The sequence below is a fragment of the Rhineura floridana genome, chromosome 2 (assembly GCF_030035675.1).
Source record: "Rhineura floridana isolate rRhiFlo1 chromosome 2, rRhiFlo1.hap2, whole genome shotgun sequence".
Lineage (NCBI taxonomy): Eukaryota > Metazoa > Chordata > Lepidosauria > Squamata > Rhineuridae > Rhineura > Rhineura floridana.
The window spans coordinates 157,620,603-157,636,065 of record NC_084481.1 but is presented as its reverse complement, the minus strand read 5'-3'; the positions used below and the strand labels follow the sequence as shown (position 1 = coordinate 157,636,065).

Genomic DNA, 15,463 nt, shown 5'->3' with positions numbered 1-15,463 from the left:
CAGAATGAAGCAGCTAGACTGCTGATGGGGGCAGATGGCCAACAACATGTGACGCCTCTGCTAAAACATCAGCACTGGCTCCCCATATCCTACCAGGCCAGGTTCAAGGCTCTTGTGCTGATACACAAAGCACTGAGCAACTTGGGTCCAGGATACCTTAAGGACTGCCTGAGCCCTTATATCCCAGCCTGATGACTGAGATCTTCTGGAGAAGTGCTGTTAGCTGTCTCCATGTTACAGAGGCCCAACTGGCCTCAGCCTGAAGTCAGTGCTATGAAACACTCTTCCAGCAGATTTTCAGCAGGCAACCTGACTTTTGACTTTCAGGTGTCTCTTGAAGACTTTTTTGGGGCCAACAGCCTATGCAGCTGTTTAAAATGTTTTTTGAGTAGCCAGTCATTTTAATTTTTGTTTTGTATTGCTTTTAAATGTTTTTACTTTGTTGCAATGCACACCACCCTGTACACTGCTGTACACTGTTTTGTGTGAGGGCAGTATACTCATGCCTTGGTGCATATGTGGGGGTTAATCTTTCCCCACAACTACAAAAATCCCAAAAGCTATGTTTATTGCAATCATGCAGTTAATGTCATGTCTTAATTTGGCCCTGAACATCCCTGGCTTCTGAAGCAGAGTTCTTAGTAACAATTTCCTTGGAGGGAAAAAACAAAACAAAAACTGAAGGATGTTTAATGGAACATTTAAATTCAAAGTGGATCTGGTTGTACTTACTATACAATGGCTGAAACTTAAACATTTAGAAACTGTCATGAATATGTGCAGGCAGGTGAAGGGTGTAGAGAAAGCATTTTGTCTTGAGCAAGCAAGCATAAATACATTTGGCTCTGTTCACAAGACTCAAAAGCAAAAACTGTAATTTTGGCAAAACTGCAAAAACATGGACCGTCCTTTAATATGTTAATCAATCAAAATGAACTTTGCCAGCAGCATTGTGTAAAATAATCAGCCTTGTATGGTGCCTCCGTGATCATAAACATGTATTTACATATATGCATCATCATCATCATCATCATCATTAATCCGCCCTTCACCCAGAGGTCCCAGGGCGAGTTACAGCAATTTTAAAACACATAATTAAAACAGTTAAAAACAGCATCACAGAAATAGGGTACTCCTAAAAATATACACCTCAGGTGTCGAACGCCGCCAGGGTAAAGAGATATATCTTCAGCATTCACCAAAAGTTGTATAATGATGTTGCCAGATGCACCTTGGACAACATACATTCTTCCCCCCAGCACCACCCCCTTAACTTCCAGAGACTTTGGTGGAGGTAAGCTGAAACCTCAAAAATTGTAACTCTAGTGCACACACACAAATAATGTTTTTTTTAAAAAATGTAAAATGTTTTTAAAAGTCAACATAGGGACCACATAAGGACAATGCCTTACTAGAGACAGAAAATAAAAACTATGGGTTGTATCTAACTATGCATCGAGAAGACCCAATGAAATTATTTATTTTATTTTATTTATTCAATTTCTTAGTTGCTCATCTGGCTGGCTACCCAGACACTCTGAGCGACGTACAAAGCAAAAAACATATAAAACATCAAAAACACCAAAACACTAAGCAAGAAAGCTAAACAATAACATAGAGACTAAGTTAGTCATGTCCATTATTTTTAACTGATCTACTCTGTGTAGGATACAATCCTAATTCTTGGAAATAATAAGCCAGTGGAGCATAAACTGAAAAACTGCTGCATCAATGTAGTTGCTACACTGCACTACAATCTTATGTTGGGAGTCCACGACCCCTTTTATTTATTAATTTTATTCAAATATTTATAATTCACCCTATATCACTTGATCTCAGGTGGGATACAAGCAATAAAACCACAATTCAACACATAAAACAAAAAGATCATAATCAACATAAAATCAAGGCAATCAACAGCAAAATAAACACAAGAAGGTGAGAGTCTAAGCAGCAATCAACAAGACCTAAATGCTTAAGTAAAAAGCCATATCTTAGCTTAGCACCAGAATGAAACCAGCAGGTGCCAAACAAGCCTCTGAGGGAAGGGCATTCCACAATTGGAGTGCAACAGTGGAGAAAGCCCTCTCCTGTGTCTCTACATAATGCACAATTCCCAAAGGTAGAATATGGAAGAAAGCTTCCCCCTCAGATCTTAATACTAGGGCAGAAGTATACAGGGGGAGGAACTCCCTCAAGCCATTTGTCAACACTTTAAAAACAGAATAGAAGCATTATAACAGCTAGTGCAGTTCCTTTAGGACACATATTCATATGGCTCCTATGTGATGTTCCTGGCAACAATCTAGCCATCATATTTTGCACCAGTTGCAGCTTCCATATCATATTCAGGGGCAGCTCCACATACTGCAGTAATCTAATTGGGAGGTTACTGGAACATGGACTACTGTGGCCAAGTTATCCCTATCCTGGAATGGCCACAGCTGACACTAAACTAATGTGAATTGGGCCACAGATTAACCTTGTTCAGCAATGCTGCATATTATTCAGCAAGGAAAAGAGTACTGGTATCTCCACAAAAACACCAAATTAACATGCATCACAATAGGCTGGTTAGAATGCAAACTATAGATACAATATCTGACATGAAACCTGGGCATCTTTCAAGCAACATAAATGTCTAAAAAAAGCCTTAAAACTGTGAACAGTTATCAAATGTTAAGATCTGCATTTTTAAAGTGTAAAAGTATTATTGTAATAAGGCAAGAAGTTCCATTCTAGCTATGTAAATGATATCTTGCCTGCGCAATAGCAGTATCATGCTGACAGAAATGTCCTGCAGCAAGTATCAAATTCAGTTCTATAATCCGTATCATTGTGTCTTCTGCAGGAGATGCTCAGTGTTGTCCAGGGCAATGACAGTTGTGTTCCTCAAAACACCCCCACATATGCTGACTCTATAAGCAAGATGACACATACAGTTTATTTGTATAAGTGTACCACACAGAGGGAGACTGCCATTCTTGTTGCACTGATGTACATTGTTGCTGTAGCAATTGATTTGGCTAATATTATTTTAGTAATTGATTGATTGATTGATTGATTTCCCACTCTTCTTCCCAGCAGGAGCCCAGGGAGGCAAACAAAAACACTAGAAACACTTTAAAACATCATAGCGGACTTTAAAATACATCAAAACAAAACATCTTTAAAAACAATTTAAAAAAAAAAGCTTTCAAGACATCTTAAAAAAAAGGTTAAAAACGTATCATTTTTTAAAAAAAGGTTTAAAAACGTATTAAAAAGCAATTCCAACACAGACACAGACTGGGATAAGGTGTCAACTTAAAAGGCTTGTTGAAAGAGGAAGGTCTTCAATAGGGGCAGAAAAGATAAAAGATAATATTTAAGGGGAGGGAATTCCACAGAGTAGGTGGCACAACACTAAAGGTCCATTTCCTATGTTGTGCAGAATGGACCTCCGGATAAGATGGTATCTGCAGGAGGCCCTCACCTGCAGAGCACAGTGATCGACTGGGTATACAAGGCATAAGACGGTCTTTCAGGTATCCTGGTCCCGAGCTGTATAGGGCTTTGTACACCAAAACTAGAACCTTGAACTTGGCCCGATAGCAAATAGGCAGCCGGTGCAATTCTTTCAGCAGCGGGGTGACATGTTGGCGATGCCCTGCCCCAGTGAGCAGTCTTGCTGCCGCATTTTGCACCACTGCAGCTTCTGGACCAACCTCAAGGACAGCCCCACACAGAGCGTATTACAGTAATCCAGCCTGGAGGTTACCTGTCCGTGGACAACAGTGGTCAGGCTATCCCAGTCCAGAAACAGCCGCAGCTATCTTACCAGACAAAGCTGGTAAAAGGCACTCCTAGCCACGAAGGTTACCTGGGCCTCTAGTGACAAAGATGGATCCAGGAGCACCCCCGGACTACGGACCCGCTCTTTCAGAGGGAGTACGACCACATCCAAAGCAGGCAACTGACCAATTATCTGAACTGAGGAACCACCAACCCATAGCACCTCCATCTTGCTAGGATTCAGACTCAGTTTATTGGCCCTCATCCAGCCCCCCACCAAGTCCAGGCAGCGGTCCAGGGCTTGCACGGCCTCTCCCAATTCAGATGTTACAGAGAAATAGAGTTAGGTGTCATCAGCATACTGCTGACACCTCGCCCCAAATCTCCTGATGACTGCTCCCAAGGGCTTCATATAGATGTTAAACAGCATGGGGGACAAGATGGTACCCTGCGGCACTCCACAGCACAAATGCCAGGGGACCGAAAGATAATCACCCAATGCTATTTTCTGAAATGACCTTGGAGAGAGGATCAGAACCACTGTAAAACAGTGCCTCCAATACCCATCTCACTAAGTCGGCCCAGAAGGATACCATGGTCAATGGTATCAAAAGCCAGCAAGAGATCAAGTAAGAGTAACAGGGTCGCACTCCCCCTGTCCTTCTCCCGATAAACGTCATCCATCAGGGTGACCAAGACCAATTCAATCCCATAACCAGGCCTGAACCCAGACTGGAATGGGTCAAGATAATCTGTTTCATAATAGAGTACTCGCAATTGCTGTGCCAAAACCCTCTCAATCACCTTCCCTAAATAGGGGGTATTTGCGACCGGTCAATAATTGTCGCAGACCAATTGGTCCAGGTTGGGTTTTTTCAGGAGCAGTCGAATCACAGCCTCTTTCAAGGTGGCTGGAATCACTCCCTCCCGCAATGATGCATTGACCACACCCTGGATCCACTTCGTCAAACCCCCTCTGCAAGCTTTAATAAGCCAAGAAGGGCAAGGGTCACGAGGACACGTTGCTGACTACATCATCACAAGCACCTTGTCTACGTCATCAGGTCGCATCAACTGAAACCGTTCCCAAGAAGTTGCAGCAGACATTGCACTGGACACCTCATTGGGAACTACAGTACATGTGGATGGGGCATCAAGACTGTGAGGGAAGTGAGCAACTTTACCCTCAAAGTGTCTTGCTAACAATTCAGTGGGCCTCTGAATATTACCACACATAGTGCATAGTTGCTGCTTTTTTATGGCTCTTTCTGTCCCCAAAACAGCATACGAGTACAGTGTTTTCATCAGCAAACGCTCCGACCGTGCAATTTTCAATACTATGAATGCAGATACTGGATAACAGGAGCCTAGGGTAATTTGATTCATATCAGTCTCCATAGCAACTCAGTCTCTTGTCCCTAGATCACAGCCTATTGGAACTATTTATAGAGCAACTGCAATCTCCCCAGCCCCCACCCCATGTACACACAAATGTCTCAGCACCACCCACACTACAAACAAGATTCACCTGTACACAATAGCTGCCTTCAGCTAACAATTAAACATCACTTTCACAGTAGCTGGATGTCTTTATGACAGTGTGACATTTGCACCATGCACAATAACTTCCTAGTCACAAGGGTGTTCCCATGTATGGTAGAAATTATATTATCTCTGACTGTGAACTAGACTATCAACTTATACTGAGCTCAGTTTGGGGGGCAAATCTGCATCCATGGTCAAGGCGATCACCCCAGAACCTGTGTAGTAGAATGGAAGAAAAACTTTGGCTCATGGCTGAAGTAGGCCTGAATGCCTGTTCTGAAAGCATCAATGTTTTTTTCTGTCTGGAGTGTGAGAAGCAGAAATACTGTCAAGGCATTAGTCGAGCTAAGACAATAACCAGAGTAAAGAAGGTGCAAGATTTATTTGCCATGTGGTTGTCAGTGTTGGGTGTCCTTTGTGAGTCTCCCTATATCACAATAAGGTTTGGTATCATGTCAACCCCTGAAAAAATTGAAAATTGTTTCTGCAGGTGTTTGTCCCATGACCTGTCATTTACCAATACAGAACTGAATTTTAGTGAAGAAAATAGGAGTAAGAGAAAAAGGACAAATCAGAAGTTGAACACAGAGCATACTAATCAGGAGAACTGTACCACAAATGTATATTTAGTAGACAAACAAAATATAAATTTAAAAGATAAGTATTTTGCATGGGCTTGGGGTAGTGAAGTGTCTGACACTGAGTTGACTGAAAACTTGTCTATTGCAATCTTTTTACACATGACTTTAAATCAGGGGCAGCCAAAGTTGTGCCCTCCAGATGTTGTTTGTTGTTATATGCTTTCTGCCTGATTGAAAATGTCCCATTCCCATCCACTTTAATTCACTTACGCCAAGTATTGTAATGTTGATGTGTTCCATTTCTTGCTTGAAAATTTCTAACTTTCCCTGGTTCATGCTTCTCATGTTCCTTGTTCCTATTATGTGCGTTGTACAAGTCCAGATTCTTCTTACACATCTGTGTGCATCAGCCTCTGGGCTTCCTTTCAGCTTTGACCCAGCTGCATCATTAGCCACAGTGCTACTCATGCTTGTCCTTTGTTCTTCGTAGCTCGGTGAGTGCCATCTGGCCTGGGGGTGTCATCTTCCAGCACTATCTCGTGTTGCATTTTGGATACTCTGTTCATAGGGTTTTCTACAATTTCCATCATCTCTTACTATTGGCCATGCTAGCTGAGACTGATGGAAGCTTGAGTTCAACATCGGAGGGCACTATGTTAGCTACCCTTGCTTTAAATGCACTCACCATAGACACTGACTCATTCACACGTAAATTAAGCACACCAGCAATATACTTAGCATACCAGTACTTGGTGTCCTGGGTAATATGCTAACACATGAATTGGCTAGTGCACATGGTAAATGTGTTTAAATGTTACTGGGTACAAGTGGAATGAATATAGGGGTAAGGGCTTCCTCCATGCTAGGAAACACTGCCATGAGAATCAGGGCTGGCGCCAGACATGCCGGGGCCCTTGGGCACCAGCTTGCCCTGGGCCCTGGCACACATGTGCGCATGCACATATACACACGTGCCAGCCCCAGACACACTGGAGCCCTTGGGCAAAAAACCTGCCCCAGGCCCCAGCGCTCCCCTTCCGCGAGTTCGGGACTCCACCATTCCCTTGCTTAACTTACCTTGTTCTGCGGTTGCGCATGCAGCGGTGCTCTTAAGAAAGATGATGGCTGAGGTTTCCCTAAGGAGCTGAAGCTTCTGCTGCCATCTTGGTTCATGGCAGTGATGCGAGATACAATACCAGTCAAGTTGGACAGTTTCAAATTTGTAATTACTGTCTGTCCCTAGGTAGCATTTTTATAATTAATGGACCTGCATAAATGAGTATGTTAACAGTTGTCAGTGCCTTTCCCCCTCAGTACATAAAAATGTAAAGCAGTGTATGTTGTCATACCTTAAAATATTTATATATATTTTTAAAAAATCCAAGTAATTTTAAATTGTTTGAATATTATATTTAAATCATATTGACTGCAGTTAAATGCATTTCCCCCTAATTCAATCATTTTGCTTGTAAAACCTTGGGCTATTGGAAAAAAACTTTTGATATATTATTATTTTATTATTATCATTATTATCATTATTTAATTTGTATCCCACCCTTCCTCCCAGCAGGAGCCCAGGGCAGCAAACAAAGCGTTAAAAACACTATAAAACATCATAAAAACAGATCTTAAAATACATTAAAACAAAATAGCATTAAAAATATTTTAAAAACACAACTTTAAAAAAGGGTTAAAAACATTATTAAAAACATATTAAGCAATTCTAACACAGATGCAGACTGGGACAGGTCTTAACCTAAAAGGCTTGTTGAAGTCTGCAAAAGGCGCCGAAAAGATAGCAGGGATGGCGCCTGCCTAATATTCAAAGGGAGGGAATTCCACAGGGTAGGTGCTGCCACACTAAAAGTATGTTTCCTATATTGTGCAGAACAAACCTCCTGATAAGATGGCATCTGCAGGAGGCCCTCACCTGCAGAGCGCAGTGATTGACTGGGTATATAAGGGGTAAGACAGTCTTTCAGGTATCCTGGTCCCAAGCTGTATAGGGCTTTGTACACCAAAACTAGAACCTTGAACTTGGCCCGGTAGCAAATATTTATGAAGGATATAAAATTATTCATTTATTTTATTTTATTTTATTTTATTTTATTTATATACCGCCCTAAGCCCAAGGGCTCTCTGGGCGGTGTACATAAAATAAAGCAATCAGGAATATATAAATACAATAGAACAATAGAATCAAACCAACAAAGGTAAACAAAAATAATCAAACAGTAACAAAATACAACAATACATATAATGATATGCATTAAAATGCCTGGGAATATAAAAAGGTTTTCACCTGGCGCCGAAAAGATAGCAGCGTCGGCGCCAGGCACACCTCATCGGGAAGACCATTCCATAGTTCGGGAGCCACAACCGAAAAGGCCCTATTTCTAGTCACCACCCTCCGAGCTTCTCAATGGGATGGTACTCGGAGGAGGGCCTTAGATGTTGAGCGCAGTGTACGGGTAGTTTCATATTGGGAGAGGCGCTCCACCAGGTATTGCGGTCCCATGCCGTGTAAGGCTTTATAGGTCAAAACCAGCACTTTGAATTTAGCCCGGAAACAAATAGGAAGCCAGTGCAGACGAACCAGAACGGGTGTAATATGAGCGGACCTTCTTGTCCGCGTCAACTATCTGGCCGCTGCATTCTGGACTAACTGTAGTTTCCGAACTGTCTTCAAGGGCAGCCCAACGTAGAGCGCATTGCAGTAGTCCAATCTAGAAGTTACCAGAGCATGAACGACTGAGGCGAGGTCGTCACTGTCCAGATAGGGACGTAGCTGGGCTACCAATCGGAGATGGTAGAAAGCATTCCTTGCCACTGAGGCTACATGAGCCTCAAGAGACCAGGAAGAGTCGATAAGAACTCCCAAGCTACGAACCTGTTCTTTCAAGGGGAGTGTAACCCCGTCCAGAACAGGGTGAACATCCACCATCTGGGCAGAGAAGGCACTCACTAACAGCGTCTCGGTCTTGTCTGGATTAAGCTTCAGTCTGTTAGCTCCCATCCAATCCATTATCGCGGCCAGGCAACGGTTTAGTACGTTAACAGCCTCACCTGAGGAAGATGAAAAGGAGAAATAGAGTTGCATGTCATCAGCGTACTGGTGACAACGCACTCCAAAACTCCTGATGACTGCACCCAGCGGCTTCATATAGATGTTGAAAAGCATGGGGGACAGTACCGATCCCTGTGGGACTCCACAATGGAGAGTCCAGGGTATCGAGCAGTGTTCCCCAAGCACTACCTTCTGTTGACGACCCACCAAGTAGGAGCGGAGCCACTGCCAAGCATTACCCCCAACTCCCAATTCCGTGAGCCTTCCCAGAAGGATACCATGGTCGATGGTATCAAAAGCAGCTGAGAGATCAAGGAGAATCAACAGGGTCACACTCCCCCTGTCCCTCTCCCGACAAAGGTCATCATACAGGGCGACCAAGGCTGTTTCGGTACCAAACCCAGGCCTAAAACCGGATTGAAACGGATCAAGATAATCAGTGTCATCCAAGAGCCCCTGGAGCTGGTCGGCCACCACCCGCTCCAGAACCTTGCCCAGGAACGGAACATTCGCCACAGGTCTATAGTTGTTCAAGTTATCTGGGTCCAAGGAGGGTTTCTTCAGGAGTGGTCTCACTACCGTCGCTTTTAGGCAGTCAGGGACCACTCCCTCTCGCAAAGAGGCATTGATTACCTCCTTGGCCCAGTCGGCGGTTCCGGTCCTACCAGCTTTCACCAGCCAAGAGGGGCAAGGATCCAGCACCGACGTGGTCGCCCGCACCAGTCCAAGGATCTTGTCAACATCCTCAAGCTGCACAGACTGAAACTCATCCAATAAATAAGGACAAGACCGTGTTCTGGATGCTTCATTGAATCCAACTGCTATAATATTGGAGTCTAAGTCCCGACTGTTACTGTTGTTGTTATTATGCTTGTTATTATTGCCCACCCTTCACCAGCAGGTTGCAGGGTGGGTTACAGAAACCTAAAATGCAGTTTTAAAAGCAATCAAAACACATTACATTCACAGAAACAGGGTGGGTCCTAAAAACACACATCTCAATTGCCAAAGGCCAGTGTAAGGTGGTGCGTCTTTAGGATTCACTGAAAACTGACCAGCAAATTGGCGACACTTCACTCCAAAATACCTGAAGACTGCTCCCAGCGGCTTCACATACATTGTTAAATAGCATGGGGGACATAATGGAACCCTGCGGAACACCACCAGAAAGCTCTCTTAGTGTCCAACAGAAACCTCCCATAACTACTTTCCTGAAACGTCTCTGGAAATAGGAGCAGAACCACTGAAGTACAGTGTCCCCACCCCCGTAAGGCACTCTAGAAGGATACCATGGTTAATGGTATCAAAAGCAGCCGTGAGATCAAGAAGAACGAGCAGGGCTGCACTCCCTCCATCTCTCTCTTGACAAATGGCATCAACCAGTGTGACCAAGGCATTTTCAGTGCCATGACGAGGCCTAAAGCCAGACTGAAATGGATCTAGATGTTCTGTTTCCTCCAAGCATGCCTGAAGTTGTACCACCACTACCTTCTCAAGCACTTTGCCCAAAAAAGGGATATTTTCTACTGGGCAATACTAATTTAAAGCTTCCAAGACCAAGGAGATCTTCTTAAAGTGGGGACACACCACTGCCTCCTTCAAGATGGATGGTACTCTACCCTTCTCCAGTAAAGCACTGATCACTCCCTGGATCCACACAGTCAACACCTCATGGCTAGATCTAAGAAGCCAAGATGGGCAAGGGTCAAGGGGGCAGGTGGTCGGCTTTGCTTCTTCAAAATGCTTTTCCACATCCTCTGGCCATAATAATTGAAACTGATCCAGAACAGATAGGATAAACAGTGCATTGGATGCCTCCACTGGACTTGCTCTAACTGTGGAATCCAACTCGGTCGGAATTTGAGCAATTCTGTCCCTAAAATGCCTCCCAAAGAGCAGACTGCAAGGGTGTCAGAGAAAAGCTCTCTTGGCCAGATGACAAAAGCCCATTCACCAACAGGCTGAATTAATTCTCCTCCATGTGACTTAGACTACCTACTGGGCTATGCTACTGGTTGTTATAGCTTCTGGGAGAGCAGGAGAGGAGATAGGCTGAAGTTGCCAAGCAGGAGATTTGGAATTCAGCTGGCTGTTCCCCTACTCCTGTAGAGACCACCATAAGACAGTGGGAATCCCACATCCTTGCCCTACATCACACATAAGTGGGTGGTGGCAGCAGAGAGACAAAGAAATAGGATGAAACTCCTAAGGCTACTAGGCTACTCTACAGTGTTGGAGGAGGGGCCACTTTTGATTACAGGGATCACTATTTAAATGAAAGAACCACATATTGATACTGTTTACCCCTTCCTCACTTTCCCTCCTCTTCCTCATTAGTCACATTACAATCAATGTCAAATTGTCCACGACACCCTTCCAAAACATTCCTCAAAGCAATCACAATATAAACTCCTGGATGCGCTGTCTTCAGGAAGAATCAAATTTTCATAAGCACAAAAAGATGCACCTCTGCAACAGAAGCACATCTGGACAAACCATGAACAACTAACAATTGCACGTTTATTGAACTCAAAACTGATTTAAGAAAGCATGAGCCTTCTCAGATTCTCTCAGCATAGAAAATTGAAAATGCAAATATGATCTCAATAACTGAAAATTCCTTTGATTTAAGCTACAATTTTATACCTAGTTACTAGAGAGAAAGCACCACCATCAAACTCAATAGGACTTACTTCTGAGTAGACATGTATAGTATTGGACTTCATATAAAAAACTTAGGGTGGGAGTATGACTCATAAAAACAAGTATCTATCACCCAAAGCATTACTAAAGGACCTAATTGGAATCTTCTGTTGGCAACCTTGACAGAAGATGCTATACAAAGGCTATAGGAGCAAATATACCCAATCTTAAGCCTCCTTGGCTTAGGACTTGTTTTACACAAAGGGGTCATTTTCATGACAACTATTCAAGCTATACTGTACGGTAGACAGAAAATTAGAAATTAATCCTAGAAGGATTAGAAATTAATCCTAGATGGATTAATGTTGGGGAAATTATAGATTATTATATAAAAATAGACCATCTCCACTTTATGAACACCGAGAGGTGACAAAGGGCTACAAAATGCAGCCTGAAAAAATATATAGACCATATATAAGAGATTGTGCATAGATTGGAACCCACAAATGAATTGCATATCAGCCTGTGATGTGCCACATGTGGCCCTACTACTATTTTCCTTCTGTCATTATATTTATTTTTAAGAGAAGAATGACTGGAAAGAGATATTGTCAAAGATGTCAAGCAAGTCCCATAAAGTGAGTATTACTCTATTTGGTTGTAACCCACTACAGTGTTAAAACTAGCTGATGTATAAGCATCCAAGAAATGTTCTCTCACCATTTTACTCTACCTGATACGCACAATAAAGCTCGCAAGCCAATATTATTCTCTAGGACTGAGTGTGGCAGCCTATACTAAGTCTATATCTCCTGCCTCCAAATGTGCTCTGATGGTTTCAAATATCCACAATGAAACTCCAAGCATCATGGTAATTATACAAATAAACAAAAAAAACTCTCATTGGACTGCAGAGATCAACAACAAGAAATGGGGGCATTGGCTTTCCTGTCTTTCCACAGCTATGAAATGCTTACTAGACAGTAGAATGACCAGATGAAAAAAGGCATTCTGTCTCCTGTGCAGCCACATAGCCTGGATGTGTTAACAGCTGACAGCTTAGCTCGCAGCAAGATCCAAGTCTTATCTTTTGACAGTGCAGGAGGATTAGAATTGACCCAGAATGGAGAACTGAAGCACCTGCCAACAGAATTACCCACTGTCAAAGCAGTACAAATTTTGCCACATAGCCAATAAGTAAAAAACAATCAGCAGGATGACAAGTTAGAGGCTGTTTGACTCTTGTTCATTCTTTCTTCCAGGCTGGATGTTCTGAGGGTTAAAGCAGCAAGCATCATTTATGCTGTATGGAAATCTGGTGAATAACTTTTTCTAAATTGAAGATAACCTTGTAAGAGCTGTGATTAACAGAATCTAACAAACGATTGCAAATTACTCAATTAGGCAGAATCGTGTAAAAAAAGTTTATCTGCTTTTGCCACATTTTCCCTAGTAGCATTCTCTTTATTATCCAAGAGTAAAGAATACTGCAAATACTTGCTCTTCAACAGTTTAAAGTTCTAATGAATGAAAAAGCAAAGAGAATGTATGGATACGTATTTAGAACCACATAAAGCAGATTAGTTATCCTCAATGCATTTAACATGATGCTACAGAAAATATAATAGCGTCATTGCCTTAATTTACTATCAGAATTAGGCAAAAGAGGAATGATGGCATTGTGCTAAACATATTCTGGACCCACACAGGTCACATATACTTCACACACTGTCTGTATTAACACACAATTCTTATTTTGCCTCTATAAGCTTACAACTTTTTTTGTATAAATGGAAATATGATCACATCTTGTTGTAATGAAGGCACTACCATTGGAGATCACGTCAAACATTACACATTAATGCTTCCTTATTGAACATAGTTACATGTCAAGCACACAAGCATCCAGCACACTGCACGCTTCCCTGCAGGAATCTAAAGTGAAACACTGGCCATTATCACAGACAGAATGCCAAGCTCCCCCCCTCTTCCCCCCCATGGGTCACCAAACCTCCTTCCGCCACCGCCCCCCCCAGGTTGCCAAACCCTCCCCCCAATGCCGCAGCCCATCTGGCCTCTCACCCAACCTCTGAGTTGCTGCTGCTGCTGCCACCAACCTCCCACCTGGTCTTTTGTCCAGGCTGTGGCCACCGTGTAGCTCACTGGCTTGCCCCGCTCCCACCGTTACGCTGTGACATTATGACGGTGTGAGGACTTACATTTATATATATATATATATATATATATAGACATATAAGTGGTGAGAGTGCTGCTGTAACTCAGGTCTTGCTTGAGGGCTTCCCATAGGCATCTCGTTGGCCACTATGAGAACAGAATGCTGTACAGTAGGACCCCACTTATACGGCAGGTTAGGGACCAGACCCCCGCCGAAAAGCAGAACATCGATCAGCTGTAGCACGGGGAGTAGTCCCCCCTTGCCTGTTCGCTCTCCCCCCTGCCTGCTCGCTCGCTCAGTCCTGCCAGCTCCCTGGCTTGTCCTCCCCCTCGCCCTCCCCCGCCAGCTCCCTCAATCATCCCCCCTTGCCTGCTCACCCTCCCCCTGCCTGCCTGCCTGCCTGCTCGCTTGCTCGCCTTCAGATGCCTCCCTGGCTCATCCCCCCCTTGCCCGCTGGCTTGCCCTCCGCCAGCTCCCTGGCTCGTCCCCCTTGCCCACTCCCCCTCCCCCCTGCCTGCTCACTCACTACCACCAGCTCCCTGGCTCGTCCTCCTCCTCGCCCGCTCGCCATCCCCCTGCCAGCTCCCTCACTCGTTTCCCCCCACCCGCTCACCCTTCCACTGCCCCCCACTCGCTCGCTCGCTCATTCGGTGCACACACATTGTTTACCTTGAAATGTTGGCTGTACTGTAAAATGGCGCCCGACGCTCTTCTCGGACTCAGCTACTCAGTGCATTGTCACAGCTTGGAAACATTCCTTGTTTCAACTACAACTCCCATCAGCCCAACTGTAGTTTAAAAAAGGAACGTTTCCAAGCTCTGATGATGCGCTCAGAGTGTCAGGCGCCATCAATTTGTGCACTCAGTGTCTCTCTTTTCCAAGCTTTTCGCGTCATGTCGCAAAATCGCCGCAAAAACAGAACAAGCACTGAACATATGGAACATGGATATAATTCAAAACCTCCACATTAGCGAAGCGCTGAGAAGCGAAGCACTGGAAAGCGGGGCCCTACTGTACTAGATGGACCTTTGGCTTTATCCAAAAGAACTCTTTTTATGTTCTTATGTCTGCATCCTAAATTAACCACTGGCATTGTCCAGCTATTGATTCCACAGACACCCTTCAACTCCCTTCTCGTTTTTAAATGTATCTGGAAACATAAAGACATCTAAGCAGTGTTCAGTTTCTAAAATGAGAGGTGCTGGTGCTCAAATCTGCCTTGAAACTGTGTGTCTGATCTAGAGACTGGAAATCTATTCCCCTAAATTCCAGATCTGCAGAACATGATTGTAAATACAAAATTGTGAGGGAAAGATATTTTGCATATTATCAAGGTAAAGTCAGGTTTGCCACCAAGTGTAAAATCAACAGGAACTACACCTAATCACAGTTTGCTGATGAATGTACCTGCCTGAAATGTGCATTAGCAAACACATTTGCTTAATCCTTACTTCAATTTTTTATGGCTACAGTCCCAAACAGACTTGCAAGCAATAAGCCCCAAAGAACATTGTAGGGTTTACTTCTGAGTATGTACACATTAAAAAATAGGTGTATTCTGTGATGTGTGAAGGGGCCCTGTAAATAACCTCCAAAATGTCAATGCAATGTGACAGCGGAACAAAAATGCCAGAGTCATGTTCAATTTGTTATCTATTGTCATTTGCTTGTCTACT

At 43.5% G+C, this 15,463-nt stretch overlaps 1 protein-coding gene across 26 annotated transcripts in view; it reads right to left on the bottom strand.

Annotated features, from left to right (window-relative positions):
• Positions 1–15,463, bottom strand: part of MADD (MAP kinase activating death domain) — a 155,043-nt gene that overhangs the window by 134,861 nt on the left and 4,719 nt on the right. The window contains exon 1 of one of the 26 annotated variants that reach the window (XM_061610959.1): positions 6,978–7,129. The exons of the other annotated variants lie outside the window; for them this stretch is intronic. The gene's annotated coding sequence lies outside the window, so the exon portion shown is untranslated. Of the gene's footprint in view, positions 1–6,977; positions 7,130–15,463 lie in introns of those variants that run through there. 26 annotated transcript variants of the gene reach the window in all.